We start from the raw sequence: 15,822 nt of genomic DNA on the forward strand, positions 1-15,822 counted from the left end.
CGATAACAGAATGCAATATCTCCAAAGGAAAACGATTTGGGGTTTTGTAAGTCCTGGGCCCTGTTTCTCGAAATCTTAACTAAAGTTAGAATCCAAATTTTAGTAGATACTTCGATTTTGATTGGCTAAGCACTAAAATCAGTCTAATATTATCCAATCAAATTACTAAAATTTGGATTTTATCTTAGTTACAATTTCGTGAAACAGGCCCCAGATGTTTACTAATTTGTATGACCACCATATCAGTCGATCTCTAAATTTGTCGAATTTATAAACTTTTTGAATAGTCATAATTGATGAACCCTATCGAATATCTAAATTAAGTTACAACATATCCCAATCTCCATATTGCAAATTTTGGTCGGTTACGCCCTTAAGACGGAAGGAAATGGAATGGGGTTTAACGTCCTTCTTTTCTGCGCCAACAGACATGCACTCAATTCCAACTGCAAGGGTTCTTTTTAGCACACGTTAACCCACACACGAATTTTTTTGTGGAATGACAATCCGTCGTCACTGGAAATTCTCATCCATAGATAAAACTGGTGTTAAGATATAACCTTTCTACTGTGGACACAGCAAGGTTTATATGAAACTAAGATTGTTAAAAAAAAGCCTGGCACCTACCCCACGCCCTCAAATTTACCCAATGTATTACTTGATTTTATCTAAATCGAAAAGCTGTAGATCCTTTAAGTGTTGAGTATTTCTGTGTACAAGTATTTCATTACTCGAATTCATTCCACCGGAAACAAATGTTAATCGGATTAACAAATGGTCAAAAGATCGACTTTATATGTAGTAACCATTTCTTCTAACTGTATTGGAATTATGAGTAATGAACTGATGAAGGTTTGGTCTTCAAATTTCCCTAATCTGAAAGTAAATATCTAAAAGGCCTGGAGAATTCTTTCTCAAAGGAACGCCATAAACAGCATGGAAGATTTGCTTCTGGTGGGAGTATGTTTTGAATTTTGGCAATTTACTGATTATCTTCATATTTTTTTTATATCACCCATGCAACCTACCCTCGTTTACCGTAGCCAAAATCTAAGACATGAATTAAATTATCACAGACAGCTGCTAACAACTTTGTTATCGTGAAGATAAAAGAAAATGACACCTAGCATTTAAATTCGCTGTTGGAGAAATATTCCACAGACAACCCCGGATATGGTTAATGAAAATATCTTATAAACACGATAATAAAGGAAACCCATGGAATAAAAGTTATCCACACTAACCAACCAGAAGTCAAGAAAAATAGCGGACATAAAAGTAACTTCCGGTTGTTAAACATTTGGTATATGAGTTGGAACGGTCGATAGACTGGCCTTCAGTTTATGAACTTAAAAGACATTTCAAGATACTATACTACTTTGATCGGGTTATATTTTTTTTCCGACAGTGACCAGAAATAAAACCATAGACGAATTGCTTGGCATGACACTTTTTGTTTTGACTTACCGGTGAAAATAGATTAAAGATTTGCATTGGGAACGGACATTTGACTTCTATCAGTATACCAAATAAACTAACCACATAATTTCGACAAGACTTTGACAGTACAAAAGGTACATTCATTGGCGTGATTTGACAAAGTGGGAAGTTAAAAAACGAACCAAAAGTAAATCGAAACAGTTTATTAATGATATACATAAGGCTGAATATGATCTAGAAACGACCATATATTACTATTATTTTAAACTATCGGACAGGAACTGAAGGGCCATGAGTTAATAGCAGAGGGCAATTATATATTTGGTTACAGTCGCTTGAATTAAGTTCAATTCCTACTGTTTAAATGTTAAACTGTCAAAATTTAGCTTCTAATTTATTTTAAAAAATCAGTCAAATATAAACACTCGGCGGTCGTAATTCTTCTCAAAGAAACCCTAAAAACCTCTTCTATAAATGCGCAAATACTACTTTCAACCACTCACTTGCTAAAAACAAATTCGCAGTGAAAATATTTAACATTGGAATCAAAACGTCAAAATCAAGATTTATATAAGCAAATAAAATATGATGCGCTGCGTCTCAAAATTGTAAGACAACTGTAGGGAAATGTTATACCTTCTGTGAATGTATTGGCGTGAGAGACGGCGCCTACTTTCGGTTTTGTGATCATTTAATAAATCAAGATTTCCAAGCAATGAAGAATAATATAGCCTTTGACCATGTTACCTTCTTTTATTGATGCAGCGTGTAAAGACGGAGCTCTATAAATATGGAAGACGAAATGGGACAATATTCATATGGAAGACCAAATGGGACAATATTCATTATTCTAGTTTCTACATTCCAGTTTGAACATTTTAGACACGAACGGAACACTCTAAACTAATGATTCTTGTTTCTACATTCTTATGTCAACATTTCATGCACAAAATCAACATTTTAAACAAAAAATTGACTTTATGTTTCATTTTCGGCGTTTTATCGGTAACTTTTATATATCATTAAATATTAGAATTAAAAAATAATTTCTTAATTTTACACGACAAAGAAATCAATTCATTGTTTTCTAAAAGTATCTAAAAAAAATCTGGAATTTGAACTCTTATGAAAATATTTTCTACGTTTCAAAATGTCTTGAAGTTAAAATCTTGAAATGAAAATGTCCAGAAAAATATAATGAATTATCAACATTATTACACCAGAGGGCGTTAGCGTATGTGTACAACTTTGATACAGACTATAGATTAGAAATCAAAAGTAGATTTTTCCACTCGAAACACGTGTAGGTCTAATTTGCAAAAGCTATCCTTTAGTTATAGTTAATATGAAAAAGTAAACAAATAACAGTGAATAGATTCCATTTAAAACACAGCATTATCATCCATTTTTGCCATATTCGAAACACGTGTAGGTCTAATTTGTAAACATATGAAAAAGTAAACAAATAACAGCGAATATGTAAGAAAGGCCTTTGTCCTAATTTTTCTAGCTGTTTAAATTATAGAAGTTATTTCTATTGTTATTATATCTCGAGCTTAATTTCTGTTTCGTGCAACTAATTACGTGTACTGTAAACACAGCAAAGGCCCACTTCCACTCGTGGAAAAGTCTACTTTTGATTTCTAATCTATAGTCTGTATCAAAGTTGTACACATACGCTAACGCCCTCTGGTGTAATAATGTTGATAATTCATGATATTTTTCTGGACATTTTCATTTCAAGATTTTAACTTCAAGACTTTTTGAAACGTAGAAAATATTTTCATAAGAGTTCAAATTCCAGATTTTTTTTAGATACTTTTAGAAACCAATGAATTGATTTCATTGTCGTGTAAAATTAAGAAATTATTTTTTAATTTTAATATTTAATGATATATAAAAGTTACCGATAAAACGCCGAAAATGAAACATAAAGTCAATTTTTTGTTTAAAATGTTGATTTTGTGCATGAAATGTTGACATAAGAATGTAGAAACAAGAATCATTAGTTTAGAAAGTTGCGTTCATGTCTAAAATGTTCAAACTGGAATGTAGAAACAAGAATCATGAATATTGTCCCATTTGGTCTTCCATATATAAACTGCAAATGGATTTAACAGAGTAAGTGGTGACCCTTCAGTGGTGATTAAAACAGCATACACTATGCACAAATTCACTAGCCATTTTCCATAAAATTAGAAAAATAAATATAGCCTTTGACCATGTTACCTTCTACTATAGATGCAGCTTTTGAAGTCGGAGCTCTATAAAACTAACACGTAAATAATGCAAATGGATTTCAAAGAGTAAGGGAGGCCTACAATGTACAAATTCCACCGCCAATTTCCATAAAATAAAACAATTATAAGAGATCAAACAAACAAGATTGATGTTATGGATTGTGCATGATATTGATCTAAATTATGACTTGTGAAGGGAATCCATGCAAATAAAAGAGTAAGGTAGTACAAGTTCCTAAACCCATGTAAATAAACGAGTAAGATAGTCAAGCGGAAATCAATTCTTATATTTGTAGTCTTGGCTGTAGATCATTTGATTTTAAATGCTTATTAATTTAGGTTCATGGTTTCAGTTGAGAGTGAGGATTTAAATATGTATTACTAATACGGCTTCAATCACGTAATTATTCTTTGTTTTCTCCAAGATCTGGCCCCGAGATCACAAAGCATTCTCAGACTTAAGTTAAAAATTTCCTTGTGTGTTTCTAGATCAAAGATATTTCTCATAAACAGTGATTGAAAGTTGTATAAATTCTGAACTTAGGTCTGAGAATGTTTTATGAACTCGGGGCCTGGGCTGAACGCAAGCATTTTTTTCACTCCTTCCACAAATAAATGTCCTAGACGGAAAATATTGACATATATAAATCTTTTATCGAAGAGAAAGTTTTTTTTTGTCAAAATGGACTTACTTAGACTGCTTAAACCGGAATTCGTTTTTTAATTTAAAATATTTCACTATATTGCTTCACAGTTTCGACTTAACCAGACGATTCGATCTTATATCAATAAACACGTACTGGCTATTGACGTTCAAGTCTTCCGAACAAAACTTTCTGTTGACATTAAGAGTACCAAATTGGCTCAAAACAGTTATTTCATAGCTCAAGTTGTGTTTACATAATGGGAAAAGAAACCTTATCATGATAAATGGATGTTAAATAAATAATGATTGAGTTAGACATGGGTAGAGTTGATGTTTATCGACTAGCCTAACTTTAGAAATCCAGTTTCCGTGTAAATCTTGGTACATAAAGATCGATACAATGGCTAACACAAGTAGTAGAAACAAATAATAAAGCATAAAAGGCGATAAACAATTAGTCATTTAATAATAAGTCAACTTGTCTAAACCCATTTCAATTCTTGGTTTATTCACCTTCTCCCTTCCAATGGCAAGGGTTCTTAGCGCCCGCGAGAAAAGACACGGGTAGTCATATTTTCGGCTTATTTTACCAAATGTACAAATATATATGTTAGAACAAGCATAATTTTAAGGTTTGGGCAGTAACAAGTACGCCCTCTAGTGTGTAGTTAAGTAGATATTGATAACTAATACACCACCACCTTTATCTGCTTTTCTAAATTATGCAGCAAAACACGATACACATGTGAAGTTACAGCGGTTCGTAAATGTACGTTCGTACTGTTTTACAATTTATTAGAGACTTTTGGAAAGCGTAATTTTTCCCATGCGTATCACCTATCCGTATCGTCACTTGATGCATTGCGTGAATGTAGTTTTAGAATTTTGGCAGACTTTCGCGCCGCGTACGTATGAGTAGTTAAGCTGATCTAAGTTCTATTACAGCATGATGGCAGTTATCTACCAAGATTACCATCAGTACCAGTCAAGTGATAGCCTACAAATTCCTAGGGGGTTGGGGGGGGGGGAGTAAAGTCGTTCGACAATCGCTGAGCTATTAAAAAAATATTTAGGCCGAATCTTATTAAAAATCTTCGACTTCGCCTTCGACTCGACAGCAATTTTTGGTTTCACTAATGCATCATTTTAGAACGGTTATATCCCTTTACCATAAAACCACATCATTTACAGATTTGCAAAGTCCCACCTCCCTAAATTTAGAATGTAGATCAATCAGTTGCAGACAGACAGACGGGAAAAATATGAAAATTAAAAAATAATGATTTAATTCCAGTCTTCATCATGGTTAAAATCACATCAAATATGCACCTTAGTGTTTTATGATATGGCACATCTTTTCAGTGTCTAAACGTAGCAAATAATGACAAGGTGTTATACGAACCTTTTCCGTATGAAAGCTGTTCGATACGTGCTGTCGTATCCGTGTGCCGTATCATGTATGAGAAATACACACACACTTTGATAACGTCATGTGCAAAATCTATACGGATACGCGATACGGACCAGGAATTTACGCTTGCCAAAAGTCTCTATTGAGATATACGTATTCCCGTCCGTTATGGCCAATCTGATTAAAACCAGACGACAATTTCGATTGGTTTGATTTTCGTTTATTTAATTATTTATTTATTTTGTACAACATCCACATGTACCATATTTTCTTTGAAGATGGTGTTCAGGTGATGTGATCTTGTAAATGCATTGATTTTCACAGTTGAATGGGTCTTTGGGATTCCGGTCTCCTATTTGGCTTTAAATTCACATTTTAAATACATTTTCCCCGTCGCTGAACCAAATATGGTAAAGCTGTACACCGTTTTATTTCAAACCATTCAATTCCATTTAATTGTGTTATTGCTTACACAGCGAATTACCGGCCTACATTGAGTCAAACATGATGAAATATGAGACAGGCTAAATGATATCACAAAACCAGAATATTAACCAAATCTCACAAATTAAAGCACATAAATATTTAAAGTATAAAAACAAATATCACAGTTCTGAAAATTAAAACAATTAACCAAATTTTAATATCACAAACTAAAGCATATAGATATTTTAAAATATAAAAATGAAAAAGATAAAATATATACAATTAAACCAGCCTCATTTGAAAAGGTGATGACTTTATCATATAAAACCGGTTGAGCAGCCATGTAATGTAACGATTGGCAACGGTAATAATTTAAAGTAGCTAAGTCTCTAACTCAATATCATCCAAAATCTTCGACATCGAAAACACGAATTATTTGTTAATTTAAATCAACATTGATGTTGTGATCTTACCGGGAAAAGATGACCTTCTGATATCCAATATTTAAGACAAAATAAACATTTTACAATTGGTACACGAATCGTGTACCATAATGCCTTTCAGCGTCATTTGCAACAAGCGACTTGAAGAACAAGGCTAGACATATTCTACAAGTCATGTCAAACGGTGACGTCATATTCTTATATGGAAAGCATGTGCAATGAATACTATCAGCGTAGACTAGAATAACCAGACGCTAGAGATTTCCATTCGATTGAGACTTCTGGCGTTTTTCGCAGAACATAATTGTTTTGAAATTAGAGTAAAAACGGAAACGATTGAATGTAAATCAATTTATATACATTCATATTACATTATTGTATGCGTTGCGACCTATTTGTGTCAATTTCTAGGTCCGAAATATTAGCGATTTAGCTCCTTTAATCTAATGTCATTAAGTTGCTTACACTCAATCAAAATGTGCTTAACTGTCACTTTTAATGTGTGTTAAGGGCAAGGTAAAGTGACACCATTTTGTCACAACACCTGAAAAGATGAAAAATTTATTTCAAAAACCAGAACAGTGGCCCTTGGATACAAAAATCTAAAATAAAAAAAATTACTCACAGACCATTCTTTTACTACCACTGACCCTTTAAACTGATCTTGTGATCACTGAGGCGTAAATTCATGGTGAAAATATCGCAAAATGTCCAACAAACGCGGTTACACCTACAAGAATTATTTGAACTTTCTGACGTTACTTATCACATTCAACTATTGCCCCATGGTGTGTACAACAACCGTCGAGACTCGCTTTTTCAATTAACCTCTCTCTATTAATGTAATACGTATTTCAATCCGTCGGTACATACTCGCATGTGCTTTAGCCATTTTGTTATTTCGCCTCGCCCTTCTTCTCCAGTGACCCTCTGTTGACATATCACTGAAGCACGAAAAATCGCTAGGTTGATCGAAACTACTGACGGAATACAAATCGAGGGAAATCAATTATTTACATACCTATATATTTTTAAAAACCCTAACCCGTTGCAGTTTCTTTCTGATCACCCATTATATACAATTTGTAGTTCCGAACACCGCTCAAACGACCTTCACCCTTTACAGGCATTACTCCGCGTTCAATGAGTTTTTGGCTCAAGTTTATAATTTGCTGTAATAAGTGTCATATTATGTGGCATACTGTTTGACACATATCAGTAAGAATATGTTGCTTGTATTACAATTTGTTGGTGAAGTGTAGCTTATGGAATTTAAATGGGCTTTGCCGGACTATTGCCATTCGCTGCAGAATTTCTAGAAGGTGTCATTCGGCCTCAAAATGTCAACAATTAAGAAATTTGGCAAAAACTTTATTTCGTGAATATTTTGAGAGAAATGTTTTGTAAGGAGAAAATTTGAAAGGTACTGTGGCATTATGTAGCATCGATGTCATTTGTGATCGGATAGCCGATCTCTGGAGATGTGTTGTTTTTTTTAGAAAGATGGGACGAACTGTCAAAAAAGTTGGTACATGTGGTCTCGTCAAGTGATCTCAAATTCGTTGAATAAATTTTATTTTCATGTTGGTAAGTACACACTGCATTCTTGCATTGCAACTTATGTCGTGGTGGTATCAATTTGGAAAAAAAATAGTTTTTAATTGCTTATCCTGTATTTTGTTTGGGACTACGGAACGCCACAGGTAGCACATGCCAAAGACGACAGTCTTCAATTTATTTGCCTAATCATTTGGGCTTTTTGAAATTAAAACTTTGCCAAAATGCATTATTATCAACTTGAAAATTATTGTTGTATATTTTCAATTTCTTCTAGTGATAAATTTTATGGGTTTATATATAAGTTAAAATTATCAAGTTTTAGCGTAGGCCTATATTATTAAATTATTTTTTGTGTCTTACTTAATACTTTATTTAAGACATGGTTTGTTGGGTTTTTCATTTTTAAAATTATTATATAATAATTATACTATTATAATTATGTGTTGTTTATTTAGGATTTGTTTCATATAAACTTTTCACTGATATACCTTGTAATTTTTATTCTTATTTTACAGAATTGGACAAGATAATCTACGCAGATTATGGTGGCCGTGTTGCTTTAAAGTTAAAGGAGGTAAATCGCTAATATTTCAGACCTAGAAATTGACACAAATGGGTAGCAACGCATATAATAATGTAACTGATTTACATTCAATCGTTTCCGTTTTACTCAAATTTCAATTCAATTATGTTCAGCGAAATATGTCAGAAGTTATACTTTCGCAAAGTGATGAGTGTTGTGCATGGGCAAGGTATGCCCAAAATATCACTATTAATATTACACAAACCCTGTTGGCAAGTTTACAAATCTATGTAGGCCTTCTAGAAGACAGAAACATTGTACATCTCTGAATGGATGTGATTCATGTATGTCAGCATCTAATTAACTAGAACATCTGACATCACTTTCCATTGGAAAGTTTGCAAATAATGCTGAATGTTTTACACATGTACATGTATACTGAGAATTTGTGTATGTGCTGGATTTAGATAATGAATTGAAAAATACACCTTTACATTATTATTTATTTTTCAGAAATATAGGCCAGGAACTGAAATGTGATTTAGGATTTGTTGACTTTAATATAATAACAGGTGGGTATAACAAATTGTAAATAGTGTGGATTATTCCATTTGATGTACATACATTAGCTGAATGCTTTTTAAGTAAATTGGGTGGCCGAAAGGTTAACGCGTGCACATTTGATCACAAGGTCTGTCATTGAGTCCAGTGGCGTAGTTTCAGTTGTCCACTTGTATGTGACAGGCAGTAGGGTCGCCTGTCAAGCCTCGTGGGTTTTCTCCAGGTCCTCCCACTGCTAAAGACCCCTACACACTAGCGTATTATTGAAATAAATTTGAACCATGTCTTAGTCCTGAAATGACCTAGTTTGTGTCCAGAAGACATTAAACCTCTCTCTCTCTCTGTCTCTCCCTTTCACACAAATAATACATTCATCATTATGGTATAACTATATACATGTAATAAGCCTTAGCAGACATACATACATTGTAATATAGCCCTGTATTCAAGTCATGAAAAATCCCTGCAAAAAGGCTGCTATTATTGTAATTAGATGTCAAGTCCGGAATATGAAGGCTATTTGTACAATTTGTACCTCATATCATAGGGGCAATATTGCTGTCCACTGTGCCACTAGTGGTACACCATACATCTGCAGTGAAAGTAGTGCATGAAACAAAATGGCCTTTTGTTTACAAAATATTTGAAAACTTTGAGGTCCTATAACTAAGTTTTGATATTTTTTTTTCAGATTTCGAGTCTTGATGGTTGGAGTTTGATTATCTAAGCAACTTTTAGCCAGATTTTACATTTGATATCCCGTCTATCTGCTAGCTGTTGACAGTAATTTTACAACATATTGACAGAACTTGATCTCATCGCGTACGTTTTCGGAGGTATGCCTAGTTGGTAATATATTTTTGATAATGCGTACCTGAGATCTCCAACAATTTAAACAAAACTGGTGGCTCAAATAAATATTTTTTTTAAAAAAGAAATAACAAGTAAGTTCCGCTAGTACTATTTGGTTTCATCACAACTATTTTCTCTTGTAACATGATGTAGTTCAATCAATAACCTGTTGATTTGTCGCAGTTGGAAATAAATCTCGGTCATTGTATTTATGTGGCTTAGGGTTATACCTTGGTGGTATTCAACTTTTAAAGGTCCTGATGGAAATAGGAAAGCCTTGGTGGCGTGAAATTATTTGTGCGGCAAAATTGGTAATTTTCAGTAGAGAAATTGATTGGTGAATGTTATTTGTAGCATTTGTAGATCGACGCAATTGATTAATTAAGAGAAATTGAATACACAGCAGACTACTAAGCGTCTTATTTGTGTGTACATTGTTTACATGCTTGATTGTAGTTAAGTAGGTCAGGGCACGTGTTTGTATTGAATTGTAGTGTCGTCGGCCATGATGGGGGGGGGGGTAGACAAGTGAGTTGTGACAATGTGGCGTGATCACTTAGTCCCATTTTCGCATTTGATTTGTTGTTCAGATGATGGGTATAATGATTTGTATGTTTCTATATGGGACCTTTCTTACCACTGACCCGTGGAACACAAATGCCTTTAGTGGATTTCTTATTCACGTGGGTCAGGGGTGAGGAAGTCCTGTGTCCTTGTGTGATTTGATCTGGTTTAGTTCAAGTATTTCCAAATGTGTTATAGAATGAAATTTATTATCACTTCAGGGAAAGTATTTACAATTTCCGTGTTTATTTGTACCAGAATGGGAGAGAAGGTGTACTTACGATCTTACTTTGATTTTATTCCGAACTAAGGCAAAGTGGATTACACTGGGGACAGTACTCCCTCGTCACCTGACTTACAGCTGATCAACGGCATGTGGGTTTTGTCCACGGTGACAGAGTGGAATCTTTAAACTTGAACGGATCGATCGAAAAGGCGTGCGTGCGGTCCAAAGTACGTTAAGTAATTCGCCTTTGTTAGGTAATAGAACATCGAACGGGTCGAATAATCATGCGACGATCATCGGGTTTGGAACCGCTACCCACGAGGACGGTTCAACTGCGTATATCACCTCCCCGGGGAGTGATGAAAAGTTCCAGGATACCGGTTTAACCGGTGTCGATACAAGAATCGACTCAATTGATTCCGCAGTCGAGGAAACGTGCGAATTACTCGGATTCTATGTATAAGCTAGATACAGGTAGTCAAGTGACGATACTTTCAGATCACCGATATGAAGAATTAAGGAATAATCCGCCGAAAATTAAAGATGTTCAGTTGCATACTGCAGATCGTCAGTTAAATTTTCCCGGATTCATTGTCGGGCCGGCTAACTTACAGCCTGGGTATCCCCGGTGTACTCATTCCGTTCTAGGAATTGAATAGCTTTTGCTAGAAAGTCGACGATGTAATACCGTTACCATATAAGTCCGGTATAAAGTGCAATTTACTGTTAGACAAAAATACCAGTGATGACCCCGTTAGTATAACGGTTACAGGGTATCCGCACGACCCCCGGATAAACGTCGTAACTATTGATGAAATTGAGGACGATGACGTAGTAGGCGAGGGGATTATTCTGCGGAGACGATTAAAACCGCCCAATTTAATGATCTAATCTTAGAGATTATTCTGACTTGGCTGAATTTGGGAACCAAACCTTAAAAATCCAGCGGTAAAACATTACTGAATTAACCTTAATTTAATTCTTTTGGATAATGGTGTTCTTCGCGTAAAACGACCTAGTCATTTGTCAAACACTCGGTTGGTTGTACCGGAAATATTAAAGATTGAAATTTGTCGACTATGTCACGACATTCCGCCGTCTTGTCACCAGGGTATTCAGAGAACGAACACTGGTGTTTACTATATTTGTAAAAAACCGGATAACGGTAGTCCAATGATAATATGCTGTGACCGATGTGAGGAATATTATTGTCCGAACTGTCTTTAATTAAACTTTTAAGTCGAAATAATGTAGGAATAAGGGAGGGGGTGATTTTAATTAATCCAATTACTGTCTTTACCACATTTGACGGTAAAGGCAGTGTTAGTTTTTTGTCTTTTGCAGAAAATGGATAATGCCGCAGGCACAAAATGGAGTACCGGCAGGAGCCATGTACGACTGCACCGGTTAGACCGGCGGACTGACTTGCAAGTGGGTATGGTTTGCCGATAGGGTATGGGGACTTTACCTGTGAGGCTGCCACTAGGGCAACTATGTCTCCTGATAATAGGGGAAGACAGCCATTTTATTACAAGTCCTTTAATAACCAGGGATGCACGGAGGGGCCCAACCTGACCTATATGCCCGTTAACACCCAGAGATGGATCCCATCAGACTTGCCCTCTGGTTCGCTGTGGATGGGTGGACCGCAGGATAAAACACCATTGTTTCAGGGAACACCTGCCCCCATATTTTGCCCAAGAGACCAACCTGTAGGATGCGGAATATAAATAGATTTGACCGTCTTCTTCTTTATTCGACAACAAGTCAGCGACTAAGATTACGGTAATTGGATTACTTTAATTACGGACATTTTTTGGCAGCCAAGTTGGCTGAAAATACAACAGTTTGAAAGAAAGACTGATTTTGCTTATGAGTGCCAGAACACTATCCTCGAAATTATTTTAGGATACCAACTTCTTTAAGACATACAAAATCATTGTGATATAATATTCTTATAGTTGATGAATTGTAGGGGACCATGATGATCAAACCATGATGCAATAAGAACGGGTAAACACTAAATGTTAGTCAGCTTGAAATCAAATTAATCCCCCGAGTGAAAATCAAGTGAATTCAAGTCTTCAACTTCATCAAGATCACAGATTGTTAGGTTTCAAATTCCAACTCAAAACCAAACTTTTGAGGGACAATTGTATCACTTTGCTGATCGAGAATTTAACCCTTGTGCGGATACAAGAGGTATTTCGGGGCCCCGGAACTGTATCCTTGACATTTGTGGGGAATTGGTTCATAATTGTCTAGCGAGAATTTTATACATTGTCAGCTACAAAACGTCGGGTATAGTGCTGCAAATCGAAATGAAGTGAGGCAGTGGTAACATAGACCATTTCATAAAAAAGTATTACAAGGTTTCTTGTGGACCCCCTTCCCCTCTCCTTTAACTATTTTGCTGGTTACAAGTGCCGTATCTGTTCTGCGCTCGGTGCAAGCTTTGTATTTGGAATCTTTCTTACTGATATCGTGAATCGTGTTGATCATTCTAGTAATCTAGATATGAAAACACATCTAGGTACTTTACCAACCCCGTCAAAAGACGATTCTACGTGGAAATGACAGTTAGGTTATTTGCAGATTTAGATGGTTTCAAAAATATCTTATAATTCATATGTTCACTGTTAATGTCTCAAATTTTGTTTACTTTGATTGGTTATTCTTCAGTGTTTTATTGAAGTAGTCCGGCAGAACTATGCCTGAACCTGGAAATTGTATACAAAGTTTTTATGATTGATTTTAGTAGCCTAGGGTATCCCCTTTCATAATCTTTCGGGTGAACCTCGGTCACCCTTGAGCGTTTTCAGAAATTCAAGTAAAATCAAACGTGCCAGACAATATGGCACGGGATATTACTTGCTTGGATTAAACCCTCGACTCGCGAACCCACTGTCGGTGTTGTTATCTCGGCAGTGGCTCTTGTATCTAGGGAAAATCAACATATAAAAGCAAATCAACACATAAGATTTAATTAAATTGACACTTTCCCCTTTCACTAAATCTAGGAAGATCTTTGCCTCTTTACTAGACGATGCAGGTGAGCTAAATGATAATTGTAAAATCATGTTCATATTATAACTAATTCTGTCAAGGCGACGTTGGTCATGCTGTTGCGCCAGTAATGTATTGAGGGCTTTTTCACCTTGAGGAAGGCGTGTTTTCTGTAATACATGGTTATCACTGCTACCTGATGATATATTGACGACAATCTTAGAGCAATGACATATTGATTAGCGTCTCGCCTCCGTTCTTCCTAGGTTAATCTATATCGTCGATAACACGTTTAACATATTATAAATCTTCTACAAGATTGTTCTTTTTTTCACGTACTTTTGACAGATTCGATTCTCTATCGATGCTAGATTAGCGTTCAGTGATATTATGGCTTCTAGAAAGCCTATGTGAGCTGTTTGGACATTAATCTAAGATTAGTGAAAATGGAAGCGTGTTTAACCTGCCTATTTTTATACGATTCCGAAGTAACTGAAACCCGTTGTTGTTTGGCGAATATAAAGAGATTAGTTTAGATTTACAAGGACTGGTTTATATTCTTGGCGCACCCTACGACTTTAACGAAAACAATTATTTTATATCAATGTCTATTTTTATTTTAACAAATAACACTGTGTGAGATCTAAAGATGTGTTAGTTGTCGTTAAATCGTCGGGAGCTGTTATTTTATTTTCCTTCACATTTGAATTAAATAGTTAGAACAGGATTCTACTATTGTAGCAGGTTCGCTTAAACGAAGAAGATCGTTTCCTTGGAACATGACACTTTTCTTAGTGTACCACTTTATGACAACTTATTGGACATTTTAGATGCAATCTGCTAAAAGTTAAGTTTGGCAGTTTTTTCTCCACGTTTATTTATTTGACAATTTCTGTTGCACAGTAGTTCTTTTAACAGCTCGCCAGACTGTCAAGATGTTTGTTTTGATGGTGTGACTGAGACATATTATTAGCCAGAGAATCTTCAATCTTCTTGTTCGACGTTTTCTTCAACTCATTGTTCATTTTGAGATGTATGCTTTGATATTGGATTATCATCTTACAAGAGGTAAGTGGGTCTTCTTAAAGCCCCAGTATTATATTGTTATATTTCTCCGGCCCCATTTATAGCCAATTATTATATGAAATACTTACCTTCGAACAATGTTAGCCAATAGAGACTGGTAGGAGACACCCCAATCTGGGAAACAAATCCGAAACAAACCATTTTTGTTTTTTTGCGAGGAGGTATGTACATACTTCCACAAGACAAAAATCCACCGCAATCTACCGTGGGCAGGTCTTTTATATAGACGAGTAACCATAAACACACCCCTAAACACCATGATTTTTAATACATAACATTATTAGAGTAACTATTAATATCCACCATTATTCGTCTGATTTAGTATAGGATGAACGCGGATGGGTGATGGCTCAGTTTTTGTTGACTTTGTGGTGTTGAGATCATTGCGAAGAGGTCACAAATATTGAAGTGAGCGTCGTGATGGTGGTGTTCTTGGTCTGATACAGGTGGTTGGGTTTGTAATGGAGATACTGATAGTTGGTGGCTGGTTTCCTATAAAATGAAGTTTGGAGCGATTTGTTGTTTCTTCTGATAATGAGACATCTAGAACGGGAGGACTGTTGTCTCGTTCTTTGCCCACGGCGATCTTAATTCAATATGCTGTGTGTTGAGGTAGACCAGTAAGGAGGGGGCGAGGCATGACCAAGTCCACAACAACGTAGGAGACGAACTGGCGTTGATATTACAACAAAAGTCTTTGGAGTCAAATGAGAATAAAAATTTCGATAGGTATTGGGCTGTTTTGTAGTAGACAGAATCACGGGAGCACACGTGTAACCTGGCTTTGGGTGGATTTTGATGGTGGTAGACGTGTTTCGGGTGTTTGGTTTGATGAGCG

This window comes from Patella vulgata, chromosome 8 (genome assembly GCF_932274485.2).
Source record: "Patella vulgata chromosome 8, xgPatVulg1.2, whole genome shotgun sequence".
Lineage (NCBI taxonomy): Eukaryota > Metazoa > Mollusca > Gastropoda > Patellidae > Patella > Patella vulgata.